Genomic DNA, 23,603 nt, shown 5'->3' on the forward strand with positions numbered 1-23,603 from the left:
ATTTTTCTAACAGTCGACAGCTGGGAGCTGATTGGCTGGAGCACCATTCATCATACACAGTGAAATTTATCACTCATTTTGGTGAGGCCCTAAATCACTATTATGCCTGACTCCCTAATATATATACACACCGCCATGCAATCACTGCTCCGTATTATCCTGTATTACCGCTATACCTGTAATATCAATTAACACACAGCCATGTAACCCTTGATCTGCATTATATTGTATATTAACCTTAGTATAACCTACTCACCCCCAGCAAAGTAAATCCCGCTCTGTATTATACTGTATATCTTTTTCTATTATACCACATACACTGAAATATGTACACACAGCAATGCGATCCCTGATCTGTATTATACTGTAGATTATACCACCTCCTGCACTGTAAAACATACAGTATACATACGGTCAGGGCCGGATTAAGGGGAGGGCGACAGGGGCTGTCGTCCCGGGGCCCGCACACATAGGGGGCCCCCCACACAGGGTTGATGTAACCGTGCCAAGAACAGGTGTCCAGCGGCACCTGTTCCCGGATGGGGGTCGGGCTCAGAAGCCGGGGCTGTTCTATTACATGCAGCTGCACTGTCACTGTCAGTGCTGCTGCATGAAACAAAGACTTTAAATGGCTCCTGAGTCCCCTCATAAGCATCATGTGACACATGTCCGTGACGCTGAGGAGGGAACCCAGGAGCAGCTCTGCCGGAATACATCAGGTAAGAGGGGCTGGAGGGAGCTGGACATAGTCGCAGGTGCTGCGGGGTGGCATTAGTAGACAGGGCCGGATTAAGGCCTGTGGGGGCCCCTGGGCAACAAATGTGTTGGGGCCTCTAGCAATAATATATATATATATATATATATATATACACATATATATATCTATCGGAGTCTATGGGGGGTTTTTGGAAAGGCAAAACTCAAGTTAGGTGTGGAATTTAGACTTGTTGCGCAGCCACAGTAGGAGCCTCCAGCAGGGGGTGTAGGGTGAGTGGCTTCACTTGGGTGTTCAAACATGGCTGCCTTTTAGCCCGCACAAAAGGGTGAGCCCTGCTGCTACCCAGGTGAGCACCATGCTGCAACTTCCGTCACTCAGGAATCTGGGAGGAGGAGGAGGAGGAGGAGGGGGGTTATTTCACCAGTCGGACGGGACTCCCAGATACCTGCGCTGCGCTCCTTGTCAGGTGTAAAGCCATGTGCGGTGCTGGAGGTGGGGGGAGAAGAGGGTGATGATACCCGCCCTCCGTGCCCACTGCTCGGCGACCTACACCGGCATCAACCCCATCCCAGCCTCAGCCGTTTTTGTCTGCTGACTCCAGGTCACTCTGCAGCTACCGCACACAGCTCCTTTAACCAAGCAGCGTAAGGGACTCTGGGAGTTGTAGTTCCTGACACCGCCGGCTGCTCCCGTCGGAGTGTGAGGGGAAGTGGCGGTCGCGAACTGCATTCAATGACCCCCCACACCGCCAGCGCACAGGCAGAGCGGAGGAGGAGGCGCCGCGGGCACAGCTGCACTCAAAGCCACCATCAGGAGTGGAGTCCCGGGCCCGGACAGTGTCAGAACGGGAGGGGGCCCACATCCCCTCCTACCCCGATGCACACCCTCACCTTTCCCATGGGCCGATTCCACTCTTCCACCTCTTACCGGAATGGGGGCGAAGTCAATGCGACAATCCTCGCCCACTTACAACTGGGAATTACGTCATCGTGGAGGAGGCGAGACCTAATGTCTGCCTCCATGGTTGCTGCTATTTCCGATGTGGCTAAACCCTGCCTCCATTAGCATCCTGCTGTTGCATCAGTGTAAGTAATAAGAACTGTATGTATGTGTCTGTATTTATTATTGTGTATGTATGTGTTAGAGTGTATATATGTGTCTGTATGTGTTGTTGGGTATGTGTTATTGTATATGTATCATACTCGGGGCCGGATTAAGGTCTGTGGGGGCCCCTATTAAATGTGAATAACTAACTGGGGGTATGCGCAGTGGGGACCCCAGTAGTGTCAGTGCCCACAGTGGTAGTGCCCTGTATGCAGAGCCCACAGTAGTGGTGCCCTTTATGCAGTGTCGCCAGGAGTGGTGCCTCTTATGCAGTGTCCCCTATGCAATACTCCCATTAGTAATGCCCCCTGTGGTTGTGTCCCCAATAGTAATGCCCCCTGTATAACTACCCCCAGTAGTAATACCTCTGTAGTTCTGCCCCCAATTGTAATGCCCCCAGTAGTCATGCCCTCTGTGTGCCCAATAGTAATGCCCCCTGTATAAATGCCCTCAGTAATAATACACCTGTAGTCATGCCCCCTGTGGTAGTGGCCTCTGTAGTAGTACCCCAGTAGTAATGCCCCACCTTCAAAGTAAAGTAAAGCCCCCAAGAGTAGAGCCCCCAATATTAATGCCCCCAGAATTGGTGCCTCCAATAGTAATGCCTCCCGTAGTTATGTGTTAGCGTGTATGTATGTGATAGTGTGTGTTAGTGTGTATGCATGTGTTAGTATGTATATATGTGTATGTATGTGTTAGGCATTTGCCCCTGTCTTTGTCCAATATTTATTTTTTTCCATTGGAGACGGCGCATGTGGCGGCATGACATCACGCCATGCCGCTGGAGGTCAGAGGAGTCGTGGTGTGTGAGGAGCAGCGCCAGCCAGACCTGGAGCAGAAGCAAGGAGCATTCTTCAAGGCAATAAGGTAAGTGATGACTCATGAGATGTAGCCGTGTGTGTGTGTGTGTGTGTGTGTGTGTGTGTGTGTGTGTGTGTGTGTATATATATATGTATATATATATATAATGTTCATTCTAGCTCCGGCGGCAGGAGCTAGAGAGGGCAACTTTGTGCGCGTGCCTGAAAAGGGGGCATGTCTATAAGACGCGTCCCCTTTTCGTCATACTTGGGGGCATGCCGGGCAGCCCCCAAGCGCTGCAGAAAGGGAGAATAGATGCCGGGCGCATGCGCCCGGCGTCTATTCTCCGGCGGTGCCTGGGTCATCGCATGTTTCTCCACCCGCGGGACACTGCGTCCCGCAGGTGAGAACGGCACCCGCAGGCTTTGAGGGTAGGGTGCTTTTTGCCCTCCTCCTGGAGGGCAGGGTGCTTTTTGCCCTCCAGAAGGAGGGCAGGGCGCCGCGCCCCGCCAAAACAGCCTAGCGGGAAAAAAAAAAAATAGAGATATATATCTCTATCTACACTGCTCAAAAAAATAAAGGGAACACTAAAATAACACATCCTAGATCTGAATGAATGAAATATTCTTATTAAATACTTTGTTCTTTACATAGTTGAATGTGCTGACACCAAAATCACACACAAATTATAATTGGAAATCAAATTTATTAACCCATGGAGGTCTGGTTTTGGAGCCACACTCAAAATGAAAGTGGAAAAACACACTACAGGCTGCTCCAACTTTGATGTAATGTCCTTAAAACAAGTCAAAGTGAGGCTCACTAGTGTGTGTGGCCTCCACGTGCCTGTATGACCTCCCTACAATGCCTGGGCATGCTCCTGATGAGGTGGCGGATGGACTCCTAAGGGATCTCCTCCCAGACCTGGACTAAAGCATCTGCCAACTCCTGGACAGTCTGTGGTGCAATGTGGCGTTGGTGGATGGAGCGAGACATGACGTCCCAGATGTGCTCAATTGGATTCAGGTCTGGGGAACGGGCGGGCCAGTCCATAGCATCAATGCCTTCATCTTGCAGGAACTGCTCACACACTCGAGCCACATGAGGTCTAGCATTGTCTTGCATTAGGAGGAACCCAGGGCCAACCGCACCAGCATATGGTCTCACAAGGGGTCTGAGGATCTCATCTCGGTACCTAATGGCAGTCAGGCTACCTCTAGCGAGCACATGGAGGGCTGTGCGGCCCCCCAAAGAAATGCCACCTCACACCATTACTGACCCACTGCCAAACCGGTCATGCTGGAGGATGTTGCAGGCAGCAGAACATTCTCCTTGACATCTCCAGACTTTGTCACGTCTGTCACATGTGCTCAGTGTGAACCTGCTTTCATCTGTGAAGAGCACAGGGTGCCAGTGACGAATTTGCCAATCTTGGTGTCTCTGGCAAATGCCAAACGTCCTGCACGGTGTTGGGCTGTAAGCACAACCCCCACCTGTTGACGTCGGGCCCTCATACCACCCTCATGGAGTCTGTTTCTGACTGTTTGAGCAGACACATGCACATTCGTGGCCTGCTGGAGGTCATTTTGCAGGGCTCTGGCAGTGCTCCTCCTGTTCCTCCTTGCACAAAGGCGGAGGTAGCGGTCCTGCTGTTGGGTTGTTGCCCTCCTACGGCCTCCTCCATGTCTCCTGATGTACTGGCCTGTCTCTTGGTAGCGCCTCCATGCTCTGGACACTACGCTCACAGCAAACCTTCTTGCCACAGCTCCCATTGATGTGCCATCCTTGCACTACCTGAGCCACTTGTGTGGGTTGTAGACTCCGTCTCATGCTACCACTAGAGTGAAAGCACCGCCAGCATTCAAAAGTGACCAAAACATCAGCCAAAAAGCATAGGAACTGAGAAGTGGTCTGTGGTCACCACCTGCAGAACCACTCCTTTATTGGGGGTGTCTTGCTAATTGCCTATAATTTCCACCTCTTGTCTATTCCATTTGCACAACAGCATGAGAAATTGATTGTCAATCAATGTTGCTTCGTAAGTGGACAGTTTGATTTCACAGAAGTGTGAATGACTTGGAGTTACATTGTGATGTTTAAGTGTTCCCTTTATTTTTTTGAGCAGTGTGTGTGTGTGTGTGTGTGTGTGTGTGTGTGTGTGTGTATATATATATATATATATATATATATATATATATATATATATATCCATCACAAAAATTCAGATTTAAAAAATAAATGACAGGTTGTAATGTAACAAAAAGGGAAAAAGCCAAGGGGGTGAATACCTTTGCAAGGCACTGGATACAGATATATATATATATCTCTGTATATATATCTGTATCCAGTGCCTTGCAAAGGTATTCACCCCCTTGGCTTTTTCCCTTTTTGTTACATTACAACCTGTAATTTATTTTTTAAATCTGAATTTTTGTGATGGATAGATATTTATTATACATACTGTATGCATACATGTAAATATATGTACACACACACACACACACACGGGAATGTTTGGTGGCACTCAAGGCGTATATGAAATATAAGATCCACAAGACTTATCTAGCTCAAGATTTCAGTTCCTGACTAAAGTCTATAAAGAATGAAATGTTATATATGCCATGAGTTCCGTCAACCATTCACTGCTGTGATCGCTCCCTCCCCTGTGACAGCCTGACACCCTCCTCACCGCTCCTGCCACTTCCCCTCCATGCCCAACACATCACCTTTACTGATTCCGCCCCATTCACGACACCCCCTCCCGCCCTCCCCTCCCCCACACAGGTCACTTTGCTGATCCCCCTCACAGCTCCTAACACTCCCCCCTCCCCCAATCATGGCACCTTTTTTCCCACACAGGTCACCTTTACTGATCTCCCTCACAGCTCCTAACACTCTCCCTTCCCCCCCTACCCGTGGTACCCTGCCCCCACTACCCGCTCTATATCTCTGCACCCCCTCTTATCGGTGTTACTGACACCTCTATTGTCCCCTCTCCTCTGTGTCCCTGCCTCCTCTAGGCCCCCCACCTCTTTGCCCCTGCTGACACTACCTCTTATCCTCTGTGCCCCTGCCCCCATTAGCTCCTCTATACTCCTGCACATCCCCTCCTTTGTGCCCCTGCCCCTACTACCCCTCTATAACCTGCACCCCCTTCTGTTCTGTGCTCCTGCTTACACTTATCTCTTTACCCCTTCACCCCTCTCTCCTCTGTCCCCTGCCTCATCTATGCCCCCTCCTCTGTGCCCCTGAGCCTACTGTACCACTGCACCCTCCTTGCCTTTGTGCCCAGACACCTACTACCTCCTCTATACCCCTGCAACCCCCTCTGCTCCTGCCCCAACCCTTTATATCCCTGCACCCCCCTCTCCTCTGTGCCCCTGCCTCCTCAATGGCCCCCTCTCTTCTCTGTCCTTGCTCCCACTACCCCCTCTATACCCCTACACCTCCCTCTCCTCTGTGCCCCTGACCTTAGCTCCTCTATACCCCTTTACCCCCTCCACTATACCCATGCCCTCACTACCCCCTCTATACCCCTGCACCCCCCTCTTTTCTGTGCCCTGGCTCCCTCTACCCTCTCTATACCCCTACACCCCTTTCATCTTCCCCCACTACCTCCTCCTCTGTGCACCCCTCTCTCCTGTGCCCCTGCCTCATCTTTGCAACTTCCCCCACTACCTCATCTATCCCGCTGCACCCCCTCTCATCTGTTCTCCTGCCCCCACAACCCTCTATACCCCTGCACCTCCCTCTCCTCTGTGCCCCTTGCCGCCACTACCTCCTCTATACCCCTGCACCTCTCTCTTCCTGTGCCTCCTCTATGCCCCTACCCTCACTACCTCCTCTATATGCCTGCACCCGCCCTCCTCTTTGCCACTGCTGACGCTACCTCTTATATACCACCAGAACCCCCTCCTCTGTGACCCTGCCCCCACTACCCCCTCTATACCCCTGCACCCATCTCTGTTCTGTGCTCCCCCCACTACCGTCTCTCTACCCCTTTACCCCCTCTCCTCTGTGCCCCTGTCTCATCTATGCCTCCTCCTCTGTGCCCCTGCTCCTCCTCTATTCCCCTGCAACCATTTCTGCTCCTGCCCCCACAACTCTCTATATCCCTGCACCCTCCTCTCCTCTGTACCCCTGCCTCCTCTATGGCCCCCTGTCTTCTGTGCCCCTGCCTCCACTACCTCCACTATACCCCTGCACCCCCTCTCTTCCATGCTCATGCTCCCACCACCCTATCCTCTGTGCCCCTGACCCATTAGCTCTTCTATACCCCTGCACAACCCCTCCTCTGTGGCCCTGTAACCCCCTCCTCTATGCCCATGCCCCTGCCCCCATTAGCTCCTCTATACCCTTGCACACGCCCTCCTCTGTGCCCCTACTACCTCCTCTATACCCCTGCACCCCCTCTCATCTGTGCTCCTGCCCCCAGAACAAACTATACCCCTTCACCCCTCTCTCCTCTGTCCCCCTGCCTCATCTATGCCCCCTCCTCTGCGCCTACTATACCACTGCACCCCTCTTGCCTTTGTGCCCAGACCCCTACTACCTCCTTTATACCCCTGCAACCCCCTCTGCTCCTGCCCCCAACCCTTTATATCCCTGCACCCCCCTCTCCTCTGTGCCCCTGCCTCCTGTATGGCACACTGTCTTCTGTGCCCCTGCCCTTACTATACCCCTGCACCTCCCTTGCCTCTGTACCCATGCCCTCACTACCTCCTCTGTGCACCCATCTCCTGTGCCCCTGCCTCATCTATGACCCTTCCCCCCCCCACTACCTCCTCTATACCCCTGTACCCCCATCTCCTCTGTGCTCCTGCCCCCACAACCCTCTATACCCCTGCACCTCCTCTCTTACCTGTGTCCCTGTCACCTGTATGGCACACTGTCTTTTGTGCCCCTGCCACCTCCTCTATACACCTGCGCCACCCTTTCCTCTGTGCCCCTGCCCCCTCTCCTCTGTGCCCCTGCCCTCTGTGCACCCCCTCTCCTGTGTCCCTGCCTCATCTTTGCCCCTTCTCCCACTACCTCCTCTATACCCCTACACCGCCTCTCCTCTGTGCCCCTGCCCCCACTACCTCCTCTGTGCACCCCTCTCTCCTGTATCCCTGCCTCCACTACACCCTCTATACACTAGCACACCCCTCTCTTCTGAGCCTTTGCCCCCATTAGCTCCTCTATACCCCTACACACACCCTCCTCTGTGCCCCTACCCCCTCTATACAATGCACCTCTCTTTTTTGCCCGTGCCTCCTCTATGCCCCCTCTCCTCTGTGCCCCTGCTACCACTACGTCTTATATACTGCCGCACCTCCCTCCTCTGTGCCCTTGCACTCCCTCTCCTCTGTGCCCCTGCCTCATCTATGGCCCCTCCTCTGTGCCCCTGCCCCCGACTACCTCCTCTATACGCCAGCACCCCCTCTCTTCTGTGCCCCTGCTCCCACTACCCCTCTAAACCCCTTTGCCCCCTCTCCTCTGTGCCCCTGCTCACCCCCTTCCTCTGTGCCCTACCCCATATATACCCTTGCATCCCCTCTGTTCTGTGCTTCTGCTGACACTGCCGCCTCTATAACCCTGTACCACTCTCTCCTCTGTGCCCATGCCCCCATTAACACCTCTATACCTTTGCACACACCTTTCTCCTCTGTGCCCGTCCCCACTAACTTCTCTATCACCATGCACCCCCCTCAGTTCTGTTCCCCTGCTCCCATTACCCCTCTAAATCCTGCACTCCCCTCTCTTCTATGCATCTGCCTCATATATGCCCCCTCCTCTGTACCCCTGCCCCCACTACCTCCTCTATACCCTGTTACCACCCTCTCCTCTGTGCTCCTGTCCCCACAACCCTCTATACCCCTGCACCTCCATCTCCTTTGTACCTCTGCCTCCTTTATGGCCTCCTGTCTTCTGTACCCGTGCACCCCTTTCATCTGTGCCCTTGTCCCCTCTCCTCTGTGCCCCTTCCCCTACTACCTCCTCCTCTGTGCACCCCTCTCTTCTGTGCCCCTGTATTATCTATGCCTCCTCCTCTATACCCCTGCAACACTCTATGCTACTGCCCCCACAACCCTCTATATCCCTGCACCCTCCTCTCCTCTGTACCCCTTCCTCCTCTATGGCCCCTGTCTTCTGTGCCCATGCTCCCACTACCCTTTTATACCCCTAAACCACCCTATCATCTGTGCCCCTGACCCATTAGCTCCTCTGTGCCCCTGCCCCCACTACCCCCCTATACCCCTGCACCTCTCTTCTTTGCCTGTACCTCCTCTATGCCCCTCTCTGTACCCCTGTCACCCACTACCTCCTCTACACCCCTTCACTGGTAGAATCTGGTAGAGAGTCTTCCAATGCCCCCGTACATTCTTCAACGGCTTGGCTACCCAGGCTCCAGCCATAGCTGGATGAGTAACAGCTCCCGATGATGAAAATATTACCTTAAGACATGTTTCGATTTTCCTATCTGTAGAATCCTTAAGAGAAGATGCTAACGGAATAGGCAACGTAGCATTTCTGACTAAGTGCGACACATGAGCATCCACAGTAGGAGGAACCTCACACCTCAGTACATTCAGATTTTAGTTGCAATGGACTGTGAGTCAACTACTCAAAACACGATGCTTGGTAGAATATAGAGCACCATATACCTGACCCATGGGAGAGGTATACAGGGAGACTGACCCGAAAACCTCCTGACACCATCAGCTGCAACAGCACACTGATAGTGGACTGTGAGAATCTCATTTACACGAGGCGGGTAGGAGCGACCCAGATGCGCAAAAACCTTTGATGGGACCGCGACTGGGTCAAGAGAGGAGCTGCCGTGGGAGCACCTACCCCCCTTAAGCTGCATCAAACGGCTGGGTACTCTGGCCTCGTGGCAGCAGAAGCGTCTGCTGCCTTTCCCCAGCGTCAGACAATAAGGCCCCGGCGGTCTAGTGAGGATGCGGGCACACCGGGCCCTGACTGCAGCGGTGTTTTCTACTGGTTTTGTGATCCTTGTCCTGGTTGCATAAAAAGTGTGCAAAGGCATAAAATTATGCCTTGCTCTTTAAGTTTACAAATTGAACCCTGGTCCACACATTTATGAGAATTTTAGACTTCCCAGAAAATATTATGCAATTAGGTGTTTTTGCATGTATCTTATGATAGGTGTAACTAAGCACATTGGCCCTCATTCAGAAGCACTCGCAAAATGCGAGCGCTCGTTCTGAATGAGGGCGGACACTTGGCTTTTGAAGTGCGGCCCCCTGGTCTCTAGCTAAGCTGTGGGTTACCACCCACAGCTTTAGCGACCGACCAGGTTGATGGTCGAGATGGTCAAGACCATCGCGACCAACGGGGCTTGCGACGAGACCCTAAGGTTGGGTCGCTGCCCACAAAATGGTGACACCACCCCCCCGCCATGCCTACAAAACAGGTTGAGCTGTCGATCAACATCGACAGCCGCCCCTTTTGTAGTGAGCTCCAGAGCGAGAGAATTTCTCTCTCGCTCCGGGGCTTGTGCACTCGCAGTGCGGCCGCTGTGCATGTGCAGTGCCTAAACATTGACCCTCTTGCGAGCGGGTCTGAATGAGGTCCATTATGTGAAATTTACCTTTTGCATAAATATACATATAAACCATAATAGATGATTGGGATATTAATGTAGAGTGATCTAAGCACCAACCTCATAGCCTGGGCTGGTTGCTGCTAAAATAGGGAATAGCAACAACCTATGAAAGGGCTAGTTACGCTGTATCACAATTCTAGCCCGAATTGCAATAAACTTTTCTTTTTACAGAGGTGGATGATAATCCCGTCACCACTGCATAGCCGTATGCAGCGATACCACAAAATATGACAAAGCCACAAGGGCTTGGACAGAGAGACTCATCGGTGGTGTGTCTGATATGCCACTTGCACACAAAGATGCACCACCAAGCATCTAAGCAACTCTATGGTTGCTCAGAATTTTCATCAGAAGTAAGCCGCTGGAGCCGGTGAAGCTTTGTACACAGATGCAGTTGCTGGCCAATACATGCCCAAGAAATGCTCCCCTCGTTACAAAATGCTCAATGACTGTCACTCACTCTGCAACCACCATTGGTAATTGTGGTGTATGCGCAGTGCAACTAATACGCATGCGCAATACAAAGGAAAACGCCCATCTGCATCGTGTCCATCTCTGATTCAGGCCTTAAAATGCAACTAACACATCATGGTGACTTTTTCATTCTCAGACCAAGCAAATTAAGCTATTATGTATTGGCCAGTCAGTTATGTCAGGAGATCTGCAAAGAAATTAGGGCCCGATTTATTACGGATCACTATTGCAATCGCAGCTGCAAATACGCATGCAAGTCCACTGCGAAAAGTTCTGACCTTACTCAGAAATTACTAACCTCACTGCACGCAGTGAAAGCCCAAGCTGCGTATGGCATCGCAGTGGCTAATTTATGCACGCCTCTGTAATGGCGTTTCTCCAACCACCCCCATCACTACTCCCAAACACTCACTTCCTGTCAATCACTCTGCGATGGATCTGCATACTCACTACGATCTCAGCTAGACCTTCATGTACGCGCACTGCGATGCATGTGCAGAATACAACAATCGGCCGTCTGCATGCGTAATGGCAGTTGCGATCACTAATGAATCAGGCCCTTAGGTAATTTTTATTCTCTGTGGATTCAAATATGGAACATGTCTGAATGCAATTGTTACTATGGAAATTTGTTGTTCTGATAAATGAGTATTGTGAACTAAGGGCCTGATTCAGACCCGCTCGCAGATTGCGGCCGCTTGCTGTCAAAAAGTGGCCGAATATTTAAATTAAGCGCTCGCACTGCGTCTCGTAAGGACGCTCTCTATGTCTTAGCGAGCCCCGGCAATAAGCGCTCGCTAGTGTAAAAAGATGCCCCCTTGCCACTCGCAACACACGTCATCTCTGGTATTTGAAGGATTAATCGGTAACATCGAAAGCCATCAGAGCTACTCGTAGAGGTAGACCTGCGAGCATTTCAGGGTGAAAAACAACCAAGTGACATGTTAAATGACACTGCTTTGCTAATTATGCACACCCATTAAACTCCGTTCTGATGGTTAGACACGCCTGTGTTCGCAGCACCACTCCCCCGTTCACAACCACCTTCCCCTGTTACCACCCACAAACGGCGCTGTCACTCATTCCACAGGGCAGTATTTTCAGGGCGAGCGAGCAAATCCCATCGCTCGTACTAGTTTGCGCACGCGCACTGCGACATACGCATGCGCAGACAGGCAACCATCACTCAGAGCGAGTGCAATTTAGCGTCCGGGTCTGAATCAGGCCCTAATATCTTTAGCAAAAATAGAAAGTATGGAAGATGGCAGAGGATCCCCATCAAATTAGGTGAATAGTACATTTGTGGAGGTATATGGTGAACTTTTATTAAATCATTTTTTGTAACTGTGTCTGTTTTCTTGTCACAGATTTTTTTTTTTAATGTGATACTACAGATCCCATGTTAAGGCATGCTGGCACTTGTATTTCTACAAGATTATCAAAGCAGTGCATGGCTGCAAATGCTTATGGGTGTTTTTGTTTCCTTTTCATGATGTCCACGACTCCAAAGAGTTTGGCCATGCTGAAAACGGGATGTAGTTATGAGACTGGTGGATGTAAGTCTCAATCCCGACAAGGGAAATACTGACACTTAACTTAATCCCAACGCCGGAACACCGAGGACGTCATCCCGAACAAAGATAAGTCTGGGGCCATAGTGGGGGAGGGTTAGGATTAGGGAGTCTAGCGAGGTTAGGTCTGGGGGGGGGGAGATTAGGTCTAGGCACCTCCAGGGGGAGGGTTAGGCACCTCCAGGGAGAGGGAAGGGTTAGGCACCCCCGGAGGGAGGTTAGGTTTAGGGAGTGGTAAGAGAGGCGTTAGGGTTAGGCACCCCCGGAGAGAGGTTAGGGTAAGGCACTAGGGGGAGAGGTTAGGTCCCACTAAGGGAGGGTTAGTGGGGGGACAGGGGAGGGTTAGGGTACTTATCTGCCCCAGTCGGGATCTTCATCCTTTTGGGCATCCGCTGTCGGGATTTGAACTGGTATTTCAGTCCCATTCCGCTGAAAACACAGCATGTCCCTACTATATTGGTTTATAAATTACGGACCTGGGGTCTGATTCACTACGGATCGCAACCGCTATTGCAAAAACGATTATTCACGCAGAATCTCTGCGATGTTATGCTAATCATCTGCAATCGCTATTCTGCCGCAGCACAACATAAGGACGCCCACCTTACCTTACACACATCCATAATACTTAGCAAGACTGCGAAACCATTGCTAACATCGAAAACCATCGCAGCCTCACGCACATTTGCACAAGGTATGACCGTACTCAGGATCTGCTAACCTCATCGCGTGCAGTGAGTACACAAGCTGAGTATGGCATCGCAGTGGATAATGATGCGTTTTACCGCCCCCCCCCCACCCAGTCACCACCCCCACACGGTACTTTCTGTTAATCACTATGTGATGGGTCTGCGTAGTCACTGCGATTGCAGTGGAGTGTTTGCGCACGCGCACTGTTATGCATACGCAGAACCCAACAATCGGCCGATTGCATGCATAATCTCAGTTGCGATCCTTGCAGAATCAGGCCCCTGATTTGTAGCTGTACGCATTTAGCATCATTACTGCATCTTTGGATGCAGCAGCAATGCTAAAATATGATGTTGCAGGAGGAATCTTGTGTAAAGAGACTCTTCCTGTTAGACTGTGACCTGCTGCTGCAACCAAGAATGCAGCCATTGTATAATGTGCCTGAACATCGGCCATCTCTGTAACCCCAGGTTACTCAGGATGGACAGTGTCAGTGGCGTAACTACAGCCCCCGCGGTGGCTTGGAGGCGCTGGGTAGCGACGGGGGCAGTAGTTACGCCACTCAGTGGCGGAACTCCCGTAACTACGGAGGGTGCAGGGGGTGCGGTCACATTATGACATGCTAAGTGGCATTACTTAGTGTGTCATAATGTGTAAGGCACATTGCTGTATCATGTAACCACACACCTTAAACGTATGCTTTGGGTGCGTTTGATCTTTGGACGGGGGGGGGGGGGCGCCTGAAACTTTTTTGGCATGGGGGAGCAAAATTTATAGTTACGCCACTGGACAGTGTTCTCACACAGCAGGGGGCCAGTGAAGCTGCCTCAGAAGAAGCAGGCACCAGCTCTGGGACACGCCCAGAAAATAGACCATGCCCCCGTTTTCTGGGGGCCCGTGTTGTGCGTTTCTTGCTGGTTCCCCCAATACCCACAGCAATTGACTTGCACACAGCAGTGGACTATCTGACAATATTTTGATGAGAGTAATGGGCATATGCTTTTTAATGTTTACCCAGGACTGAGTCATTAATCATTTTAACGTATACTGAATAAATGTTCTGCAATAGACATCAGTATATAGTGTCTAATTCCAGACTATAACAGCACCTCTCACTAGTATATAAAATTAACTAGGGATGTGCACCGGACCATTTTTGCCGGGTTTGGTTCTAATCCGTCGTCCGGTTTTGGATTTGCCAAACTTCGGTGACTGGCTTTGGATTTTTTTTAAAAATTGGCAAAAAAAGCTAAAATCACATAAATTGGGCTTTTTTTTCTTCCTAGAGTGTTATTAACCTCAATATCATTAATTTCCAGTCATTTCCAGTCAATTTAGACCACCTCACAGCTTAAATTATAGTTTTCACCATTATTGGCCAAAGGTTGCAGCTCACAACCTTTGGCCAATAATGGTGAAAACTATAATTTAAGCTGTGACTGGTTACCAAGCGTTAGAGCAGTGGCACAGACACCACAGTTTAAAGCACATCTATGAAACATTGTCACACAGCAGTGGCAGAAATGAAAGGTAGTGCAAGATGGAATTGTCTTTGGGTCCTCCCACCCACCCTTATGTTGGATCTTAAAAAGGACATGCACACTTTAACAAACCAAGCATTTCAGCGACAGGTACTGACACTTTGTGGCTGAAGTGCTTGGTTTGTTTGGGCCCCCACAAAAAATCTACCAATCTACTAAAGGCAACAGGTTTACAGTGGCAAGATATCACCATCATTGCCATCCTCGCCCTCATCAGTGTGTACATCATCCGATTCCTCACACAATGTTAATTCATCCCCGCTGGAATCCACCATTACAGAAGACTCTCTACTGTGACGTGATTGGTGGGAAAGGTTTTCCTCGTGAAATTTCCAGTTCATTTTAATGAACATCATTTATTCTACATTTTGTGGAAGTAGCCTCCTACGTCATTCGCTCACAAGGTTCCCGGCTTTACTGAAAACTCTCTCCGAGTACACACTGGAGGGTGGGCAGCTTAAGTAATGCAAAGCCAGTTTATACAAGGGTCTCCAAATTGCTTTTTTTCTTCAAATATTTGAAGGGACATGTCTACTTGTACGGTGTCCTGAAAATAATCCTCCACCATTCTTTGGATGGTAATCGTATTAGATGGAGTTATGGTAGAGGTGTCACTGGTGTTGGGCAAATCTTTTAGACCTGACCAGATGTCAAAATGTTGACTTGCCTTATCTGCATCACCACTGGGTCTTTTGGAAAAGGTGATTTTTTTTTTCTAGCTGCTGCTGGAGAAACTGAAGGAGGAGACGTCATCGTAGTGCCGTGTGTCACTTCAGCTGCCAACTTGCTCACCAGGAGCACTTTGGTTCTTTTAAGATCTGGGTCAGTTGTAAAGAAAGACACAGCATACGACTTGAACCTAGGATCAAGCATGGTTGCTAAACTATAATGATCAGATTTCAAGATCTTGGCCACCCGTGGATCCTGGCGAAGCGAACAATGGACTTGATCTATCTGTCCAGCATACTTTGCGGAATCACTTTGTTTAATCTCATCCTTCAATTTCTCCAGCTGCTTTTCCAAAAGTGAAATCAGGGGAATCACCTTACTCAAGCTAGCAGTGTCAGCACTCACTTCACATGTGGCAACTTCAAATGGTTTGAGCACCTTGCACAAGACAGAAAGTACTCTCCACTGTGCTGGGCTCAGGTACATTCCCCCTCCTCTCCCAATGTCATGGCTTGTTGTATAGCTATGGATGGCTTTTTGCTGCTCCTCCATCCGCTGAAGCATATACAGGGTTGAGTTCCACCTCATTACCACTTCTTGCTTCAGTTGATGGCAGGCAAATTAAACTGCTCTTGCAGGTGCTGCAATCTCCTGCACGCTGTTGCTGAAAATGTCCTGAAATTTTTCGGGCCACAGGCAGCATCTCCTGCACACCCCTGTCGTTTTTTAAAAAATCCTGCACCACTAAGTTGATTGTGAGCAAAACAGGGGATGTGTTGGAATTCACCCAGCTGTAATGCTTTCACTATATTTGTAGCGTTGTCAGAAATCACAAATCCTGAGGAGAGTCCAAGTGGGGTAAGCCATGTTTCTATGACATCTCTTTTTCTAAGAGGTTGTCAGCGGTATGCCTCTTATTGAATCCAGTGATGCCCAGAGTTGTCTGTCTCTGAATGAGCTGGTGTTGTTTGTTAGATACTGCTGCTGCTGAAGGCGATACACCCACCCAGTGGGCCGTCACAGTCATGTAATCTTTAGTTTGTCCACTACCGCTTGTCCACATATCTGTGGTTAAGTGGACAGTGGGTACAATAGCATTTTGCAGGCCATTAATTAGGCTCTGTTTAACATCCTGGTACAGCCGTCACTTTCGGGTAAAATGAAACCGAGATGGAATTTGGTACCGGGGACACAGGATCTCAATTAACTGTGTAAATCCCACTGCATTAATTGCAGATATTGAATGCAGATCTAATATTAGCATAGCTGTCATGGCGTCAGTGATCCGCTGTGCGACAGGGTGAGAGTTGTCATACTTGCTTCCCCTTGCAAGAGATTCTTTAACAGTTGTTTTTTTGGTATACTACTAGTAGTCTTCTTGGTCCACTTCTGGGATGAAGATCCACCAGCAGCAGGCCTAGCGCTCAAAGATTCAGTTTCTTCTGAGGTGTCCTGGAAAGTGGAGGAGTCACCGTGACTTATAATTAACAAATTGGATGCTGGGCTACCACTGATCATTCCTGAGGATATTGAGGAGGAAGGTGTTGTCGGCGGAGATTGCAGGTGCTGGGATTTTGTAGAGAGAAGGCATCTAGCTAATGCTGGACTGCTTGTTCTTTTTTTAGCAGTAGTTTCTGTTATCAAACACCTGTCATGAGCTCGCTGCAGATGACGTAATAGCGTGGAGGTTCCTAGATGCTTAACGTCCCTACCTCTGTTAACTCTGGGCCTAATTCAGACCAGCTCGCAAGTGCTATGCGCTCGTAAGCGGGTGGATGGTGGCCCAGTGCGCATGTGCGCGACGGAGCCGGCTCCGTCGTGCGCATGCGCGAGACCCGGATAGCGACTGGCAAACTGTCACTCTGGGTCTCGTACCAAAGGGGGCGTGCTGTTGATGTTGGGTGACAGCACGCCCCCTTTGGTGGGCGGGCCGGGGAAGTGGCTGCCCAAACGGAGGCGTTCCCATGTGAACACCTCCGTTTGGGGGTGGCCCCACTGACATCATGAGTGATGTCAGTGGGAGAGATTTCAGCTCTGTGAGAGCCGAAATCTCTCTGGGGCTTGCGGCAACGAGACCCTACCACAAGGGTCTCGTCGTAAGCCCGATGGTCGTGATGGTCTTGACTACCAGAGGCACTATATCTATGTCTGTCTGTATATATATATTCACTCACTCACTCAGCCCGACACTCTGGATACATTTACCGAGCTGAACAGCCCCTCAGGAAAAAAATGTGCCACTCCTCAGTAGTTGTGACAGTGATATTTTGTCACAAATCACATATGTTCTGTTGATGTTTCAAGACCCATTGGTTTTCTCATCAAGACATGTCCTGATGAAAAGACAGATGGGTCTTAAAACGTCGACAGCACCTACTGAGGAGGGCCACCTGTTTGTTTCCTGAGGGGCTGTTCAGCTCGGTATGGGAAGTTGTTAGTGGGCACCAGTCAAAATTTTACCTAGGACACCAAATGGGCTAGGGCCGGCTCTGCAATGTCTCCTCATACATCTAGCCTCAATACATACACCATGCAGCGCGGCTTGCCTGAGGCGAGTGAGCCGTCACGTCCCGTCCTACTCTACTATCGCCGGGCATCTTTTTTGCAATGCGATGCAACAAGGATGCACCAGTAGGCTATGTCGATTAATTTCATATGTGACACTTGTATATTTGTGCGCACCGGAGTCTTTATATAAGCTACAGCGGAAGTCTGAATAAAAAAAGATGCGGCTACTACATCGTAGCACTTCATATACAGCTTGAAAGACTCTGTCGCACACAGATATATTAAAGTGTAACTCAGCAAATTAATCAGCACAGTCTCCTGGTTTGTCCTAGTCGCATTGCATTGCTCGAATTCAAATTGAGGCGAAATTTATCGCCGCTGACGTAATTTTCGCCTATTTGAAATATTCCCATATTCAATTACATTGACTTTTTGCAGGAGCAAAAAGTCAAAGTAAAAAAAACACGGTAATAATTTTTCGCCAGCCTTTAGCAGGCGGAAAAAAAAATGCATAATTGGGGTTTAGGGATGCAGGCTTAAAAGGGAATGCCACCTTAAAATGAAATGTGTAAAAAAAAAAAAAAAAAAAATTCGGGACACCCCAAACAAATTTAAAATTTTGGGGAGAAAAAAAAATAGGGGAATAGTGTTTAAAAATTGCGAAATAGGTTCAGGGGTATTCTGTAAGTATGCGGCAGGTGTATTCTAGAATAGGCTACTAGCGGCAGGAACTTTTTTGCAGAATATTTTAAAAATTAGTTTAGGGACTTAAATATGTTAGTACCCATTTTCATGTACCCCAAATTTGATGGGACCACTTTTAAAAACAAAAAAAAAAAGCTTAGTGCTCTTCTGCATCACTTCTTCAATGTCGGGAAAAAACACCTGCCGCTGCTATTTAAAAATGCAGAACACATTCTGCAGGGCTAAACGGGGGTACTCAGACTGAATAGCAGGCACGCGCGTGATTCTTTTCCGCCTGGAAAACAGGTGAAGGAGGCGAAAAGTCTGGACATTTCGCCTCAAATTGAATATGGGCATGATGCATTTTCGGAAAAAAAGATGCAAGGCGCTAGCAGAGCCTCAAAGAACCAGGCGCGCCATGAGCGGCAGTCTGGCGCGACTGCAGCAAAGACGGGTGAGGACACATCTGTATATCCACAGAAGTCCTTCAACATTATAATATGGAGCAAAGACAGCTAATAGGTTTTTCACTTAATAAGAAACAATCTTAAAAGAAAATTGATTGTTAATTTAATTCACTATCATAGGGTAGAATTATGTTGCAAAGTTAATAATAAATTTCACAAAATAACTTGTCTAATAAAGGCTAACTTTGGTAACACTAACATTTACACTAGAGGAAAACAATGTGTACAGATGTGTCCTTGCTCATCTAGCCTCAATACGCCATGAGAAAGTCACGTGAGCGTGACTAAGCGCGTTAAGGTCTCCACCCACACCTTTCCCTGCACGCAAGTGAACCTAGCATCATCCTGCTCCGATATCAGCCCAGCCAGGATTAATACAGCCGCCTCGAGACATGCCGCCGAGGACGCTCGGACAGACGACGCGTTATCATAGAGCAGTTATATCCATGCAAGGAGCAAGAGTGAGTTGCCAGCAGCTGCCGTGGTCATTTTAAATTAAGCCACTATACCTGACCTCACTACCAGCAGTGTTGATGTATGTATGTGTTGGAGCGTCTGCTTATAATTCCAAAATCTAGATGGAATCAAAGGGTTCCTGAGTAATACGGACACAGGATTACAGGAAATCCCTGTTTTTTAAGAATCTTCTTTGCTTATTTTATATAGCCTATACGATACACAAGGACTGCTTGATTATACAAATATTTATACATGATTACCAAGCTGTCTCTGAGACTTTGATACCTTTTTTACTCTGCTTGATTAAGCGAATACTGACAAATATTAACAAGCTGTCTTCACCAGTAGACTTGTCGAAGCTGGTTTAGTGGCTGAGACAGAATCAGTGTAAAAATAGCTTGGAGCGACGCCATCTTGCGAATGGCAACCAGACTCCATCTTAACAATAAGAATCTGCACGACGCCATTTTGCGAATGGCCCTCCAGCGCCATTTTAAGTTATAACTCACTATCTAAGTACAGATGGCAATGTTTTTGGTAATCCTTTTAGAAGCCATGACAAGCCCATTCTGGGGACAACCTTGCATAGAAAAATACCAAAACCACTAGAAAAACAGCTTTCTGAGAAAAGTAATTAGAAAAGACAATACACCAGGAACTGTGGGTGTTTTTGCATGTAAATGGAGAGACCCCACATGTGGACAGGTGTAGCTGTGGCAATTGTAATATGGCCCAGACACTTGAATTTGACTGAATGAACAATGGTTTGAAATCTGCTTGAAAAGAACTGACACAGGTATCCTAATTAGGCAGAAGAAAACTTTTAAACTCACTGTCAGACAGGATGGCACCAGCAATCGGCTGGGGGTCTCCACCCTGTTTGAGAGTGAAGCTCACTGCCCATAACACATTGCATTGCAGTTTAAAAATGTTAGTAAGGAATGATTATATATATATATTAAATCCATCATAAATAGACTAAAATGCATAAACACCGCACATTACGCACAGTTGCGCTGTTAACATAACGCACATTAGCGAATGCATGATATCCTGCATGTGAACGCTGTTTATTAGCTTCATGCGTACGCATCTGCCACAAGTTAACTAGCGTCTTTTCTCAAACCCATAATACTTACACACTGCACACTCAAGTAAAAGGTTCCATAGCTTCAAAGTGTAATATCCTGGGTTTATTCATTTATTGCTAATGTTGTGAAATAAAAGATTATTTGGTATCTAAGATTTAGTACATGATAAGCAAACAGTGTTTGGTGTTGTACTGATCGACTCTTTCTCATCAGCTTTCCGGTATCATCGGTGAGAAGATCGCAACCTGCATTCTCAACTTATGAACAGTAGAGATATAAAACACTAAAATGTACTTTGTAAAATTAACAGCTTAGATTTGCATGCAGGGGGGATAGAGGAGACAATAGGCTGTCAGAGGCTGACCTGTGTCCATTTGAATCAACCTGTTAAATATCCTGTAACAGATGCACCCGCACTGGTAACCAATGAAACCATGCCAAACTTTTCTATTGTATTGCTTATCCCTGTAAGGGTATAAATGTGCTTACAGACTCCAATCTGGAGTCTTCATGCTGATGCTGTTGATGGAAGTTTTTTAAGGATGCCGGTAACTGGTCCCAGTGCGTATGTATAACTGTACCTTGGGTCTGTATAATTTCTTTGCGCTAAATTGTCTTTAGATCACAGCGTGTAACCTACTGTTTTTATGTTGAATAATATACTTTGTGCTTTGGAAACACATTTTCAAGGTCTGAAGGCTTTAATTTTACTGTATGACTGCGTACGCATATAGCGTCAATTTTAGAAGGTATAGGCAGGAGCGTATAGAGGTTTAAATTCAGTTTCCTTAGACTTTGAATACCTTTTTCTGATACTTTGTCTCCAACAAATGGATTAAAAGCCACATTGGATTTTTTTAAAAAGCAAACAGGATTTTATGTGCAATAAGACATCGGTGTTATAGTTATTGATTTTTTTTTTTTATATATATATATATATACATACATACATACACACACACACACACACACCACGTGTACATGAACCGGCACTCTGCTGGCAGCTGGCACCAACTGAAACTGGCTAGAATGCCTTCCTCTAAGGGAACAAAAGCCCATACATAATCCGATAAGAACAAACAGGCGGCACTCCCAGGCTGGTGTAAAAATGATTGCTAAATACACTCGTTTTTACACCAGCCTGGGAGTGCCGCCTGTTTGTTCTTATCGGATTATATTATTGTTTTTTACGCTGTTTATATAGAATCAATTGCGCAGCTCATGTTTTTCTATATGCTGTTTATATATATATATATAAACCTTCACAGGAGGTTTCTATTTAGCTGCAGCTAATTGTATACAGAAGTCACACCTTATGGGAAGAAGTTCAGAAGCACTTGGGAGTTAATTGTTGATGCAGTGCAATATGCCTGGCGTGAGTGAGTTGCCAGATCCCATGCAACACAGCTAGCGTAAGATGATTATTTTGCCGAAAATGCATCTATGCCTAACCATGGTTTTCCATTACAGACATTAAAAGGGTGAAAATATACGGACCAGTGCCCTAACCATTCAGGGAATTAGGTCCAAGCATTTGGTGGTTTATGTTGCCTTAAAAGGGGAAAAATTCTCCAACAGAATCCAAATGCTAAACAAGGTCCTTTCTGGCTCAAGTTTCCCCAAATGAGTAGTCAGTTAATAGTTATTGAAGATTCGTATTATGTCATTAATACAAAACATGTCTTGATTGTCTGGTACAGCATGTGAAACTGCATAAACCTTGTTACGCATTTCACAGGACTGCTGCCACCGTTTTTGATAAGCAATTATGCTAAGAGATATCTGGGTCATCTATGTTCAACATTTTAGGTTATTATTATTATTCAGCTTTGTTTATCACCACATGTGATTCGCAGTGCTGTACAGGGGGCCAATGACAAGACAGTACTGGTTAATACAATAAGCCACTGGTTCTCTGTCCTCAGGACCCCCAACAGAGCATGTTTTCCAGGTCTCACAGAATTACAAGTGAAATAATTAACTCCACCTGTGGAACTTTTAAAATGTGTCAGTGAGTAATGAATACACCTGTGCACCTGTTGTGTGACCTAGAAAGCATGACCTGTGTGGGGTCCTGAGGACAGAGTTTGAAAACCTCTGCAATAAGAAATACAATATACAATTAGCATATAACACTACAACTCTCAACATAGTTACTGATGCCAGTGGGGCAAGGGGAATATTCATTACAAGCTGAAACCTGTACGCAAAGGCTAGGGTGCAACTAAAAGGTTAAGAGCCACTAGAAGAGGATACGAAGGAAAGATGAAGTGAAGTCTCAGGCAGTGTCCAAGGAGTAAAGAGTGTAGTTTGTGAGCAAGAGTAGTAGATGCTGAGACAGGAGGGACCTGCTCATAGGAGCTTACTTAGTAAGGGGTCAGGGAGACAAACAGATGACAGGGGAGCTGAGGGTGGAGTGGGGGAGATGTAGGATGAAAGAGGGTGAGGTGAACTTTGTGACAACATAGTTAAGCAGTGAGCTGATATGCGTTTATGAACAAGTGGGTTTTCAGCACCCATTTAAAGCTATGCAGGTTAGGGGATAGTCTAATAGAACGAGGGAAAACATTTCAGTAATGGGGGGGGGAAGCACAGGAGAAATCTTGGATTCGCGAGTGAGAGATGGTAAAAAGACGGGAGAAAAGGTGATGGTCATTGGCCGACCGGAGTGGGCAAGAGGGAGTATGTAGGGAGAAGAGGTTAGAAATGTAGGTAACAGTGGAGTTGGAAAGGGCCTTATACGCAAGAGTGAGTAGTTTGAAGAGAGTTCTGTAGGGGAGAGTAAACCAGTGTAGGGCTTAGCAGAGAGATTTGGCAGATGTGGAGCATTGGGAGAGGAAGATCAGTCTAGCTGCAGCGTTAAATACAGATAGGAGAGAAGCGATACTGGAACAGGGGAGGCCAGTATGGAGATGGTGGTAATAATAGTCGAGACGAAAAATGATCAGTGAGGTTGTTTTACTTGTGCATAATATATTCATGTTAATTAAGTTTTATTTCATACACTGGTCCAGTAATCATCTTTATGTGTATCTAATAGCAGTTCTCTTTCCTTTTTCATTGATACTATTGTGGGATTGACGTAGTTCCCCTTTGCTGCTTGTAGGCACCATTATTTGAATCATAATCTCTATATAGAGGTCATCACGCACTATAAGGATTTTCTTTTTCATTACTATCTCAAGCCTAATAAGACAGTAATAATGGACTTGTG

At 47.8% G+C, this 23,603-nt stretch overlaps 1 protein-coding gene and 1 long non-coding RNA gene across 4 annotated transcripts in view; one reads left to right on the forward strand and one right to left on the reverse strand.

Annotated features, from left to right (window-relative positions):
- The window catches only part of LOC148453944 (presenilin-associated rhomboid-like protein, mitochondrial), a 98,169-nt gene extending 96,460 nt beyond the window's left edge, over positions 1-1,709 (reverse strand). For both annotated transcript variants that reach the window (XM_088461466.1, XM_088461465.1), the window contains exon 1: positions 1,609-1,709. The gene's annotated coding sequence lies outside the window, so the exon portion shown is untranslated. The remainder of the gene's footprint in view (positions 1-1,608) is intronic.
- LOC148453945 (uncharacterized) lies at positions 1,143-21,075 on the forward strand. 2 transcript variants are annotated; one of them, XR_015874856.1, is made up of 3 exons: positions 1,143-1,803; positions 2,568-2,689; positions 20,603-21,075. It is a non-coding gene; the product is annotated as an uncharacterized LOC148453945 (long non-coding RNA). The 2 variants fall into 2 exon arrangements; XR_015874857.1 differs by lacking the exon at positions 20,603-21,075 and adding an exon at positions 10,407-12,202.
- Positions 21,076-23,603: the final 2,528 nt, after the last annotated feature.

The sequence above is a fragment of the Taudactylus pleione genome, unplaced genomic scaffold (assembly GCF_031769625.1).
Source record: "Taudactylus pleione unplaced genomic scaffold, aTauple2 ptg001058l, whole genome shotgun sequence".
In the NCBI taxonomy this organism is placed as follows: domain Eukaryota; kingdom Metazoa; phylum Chordata; class Amphibia; order Anura; family Myobatrachidae; genus Taudactylus; species Taudactylus pleione.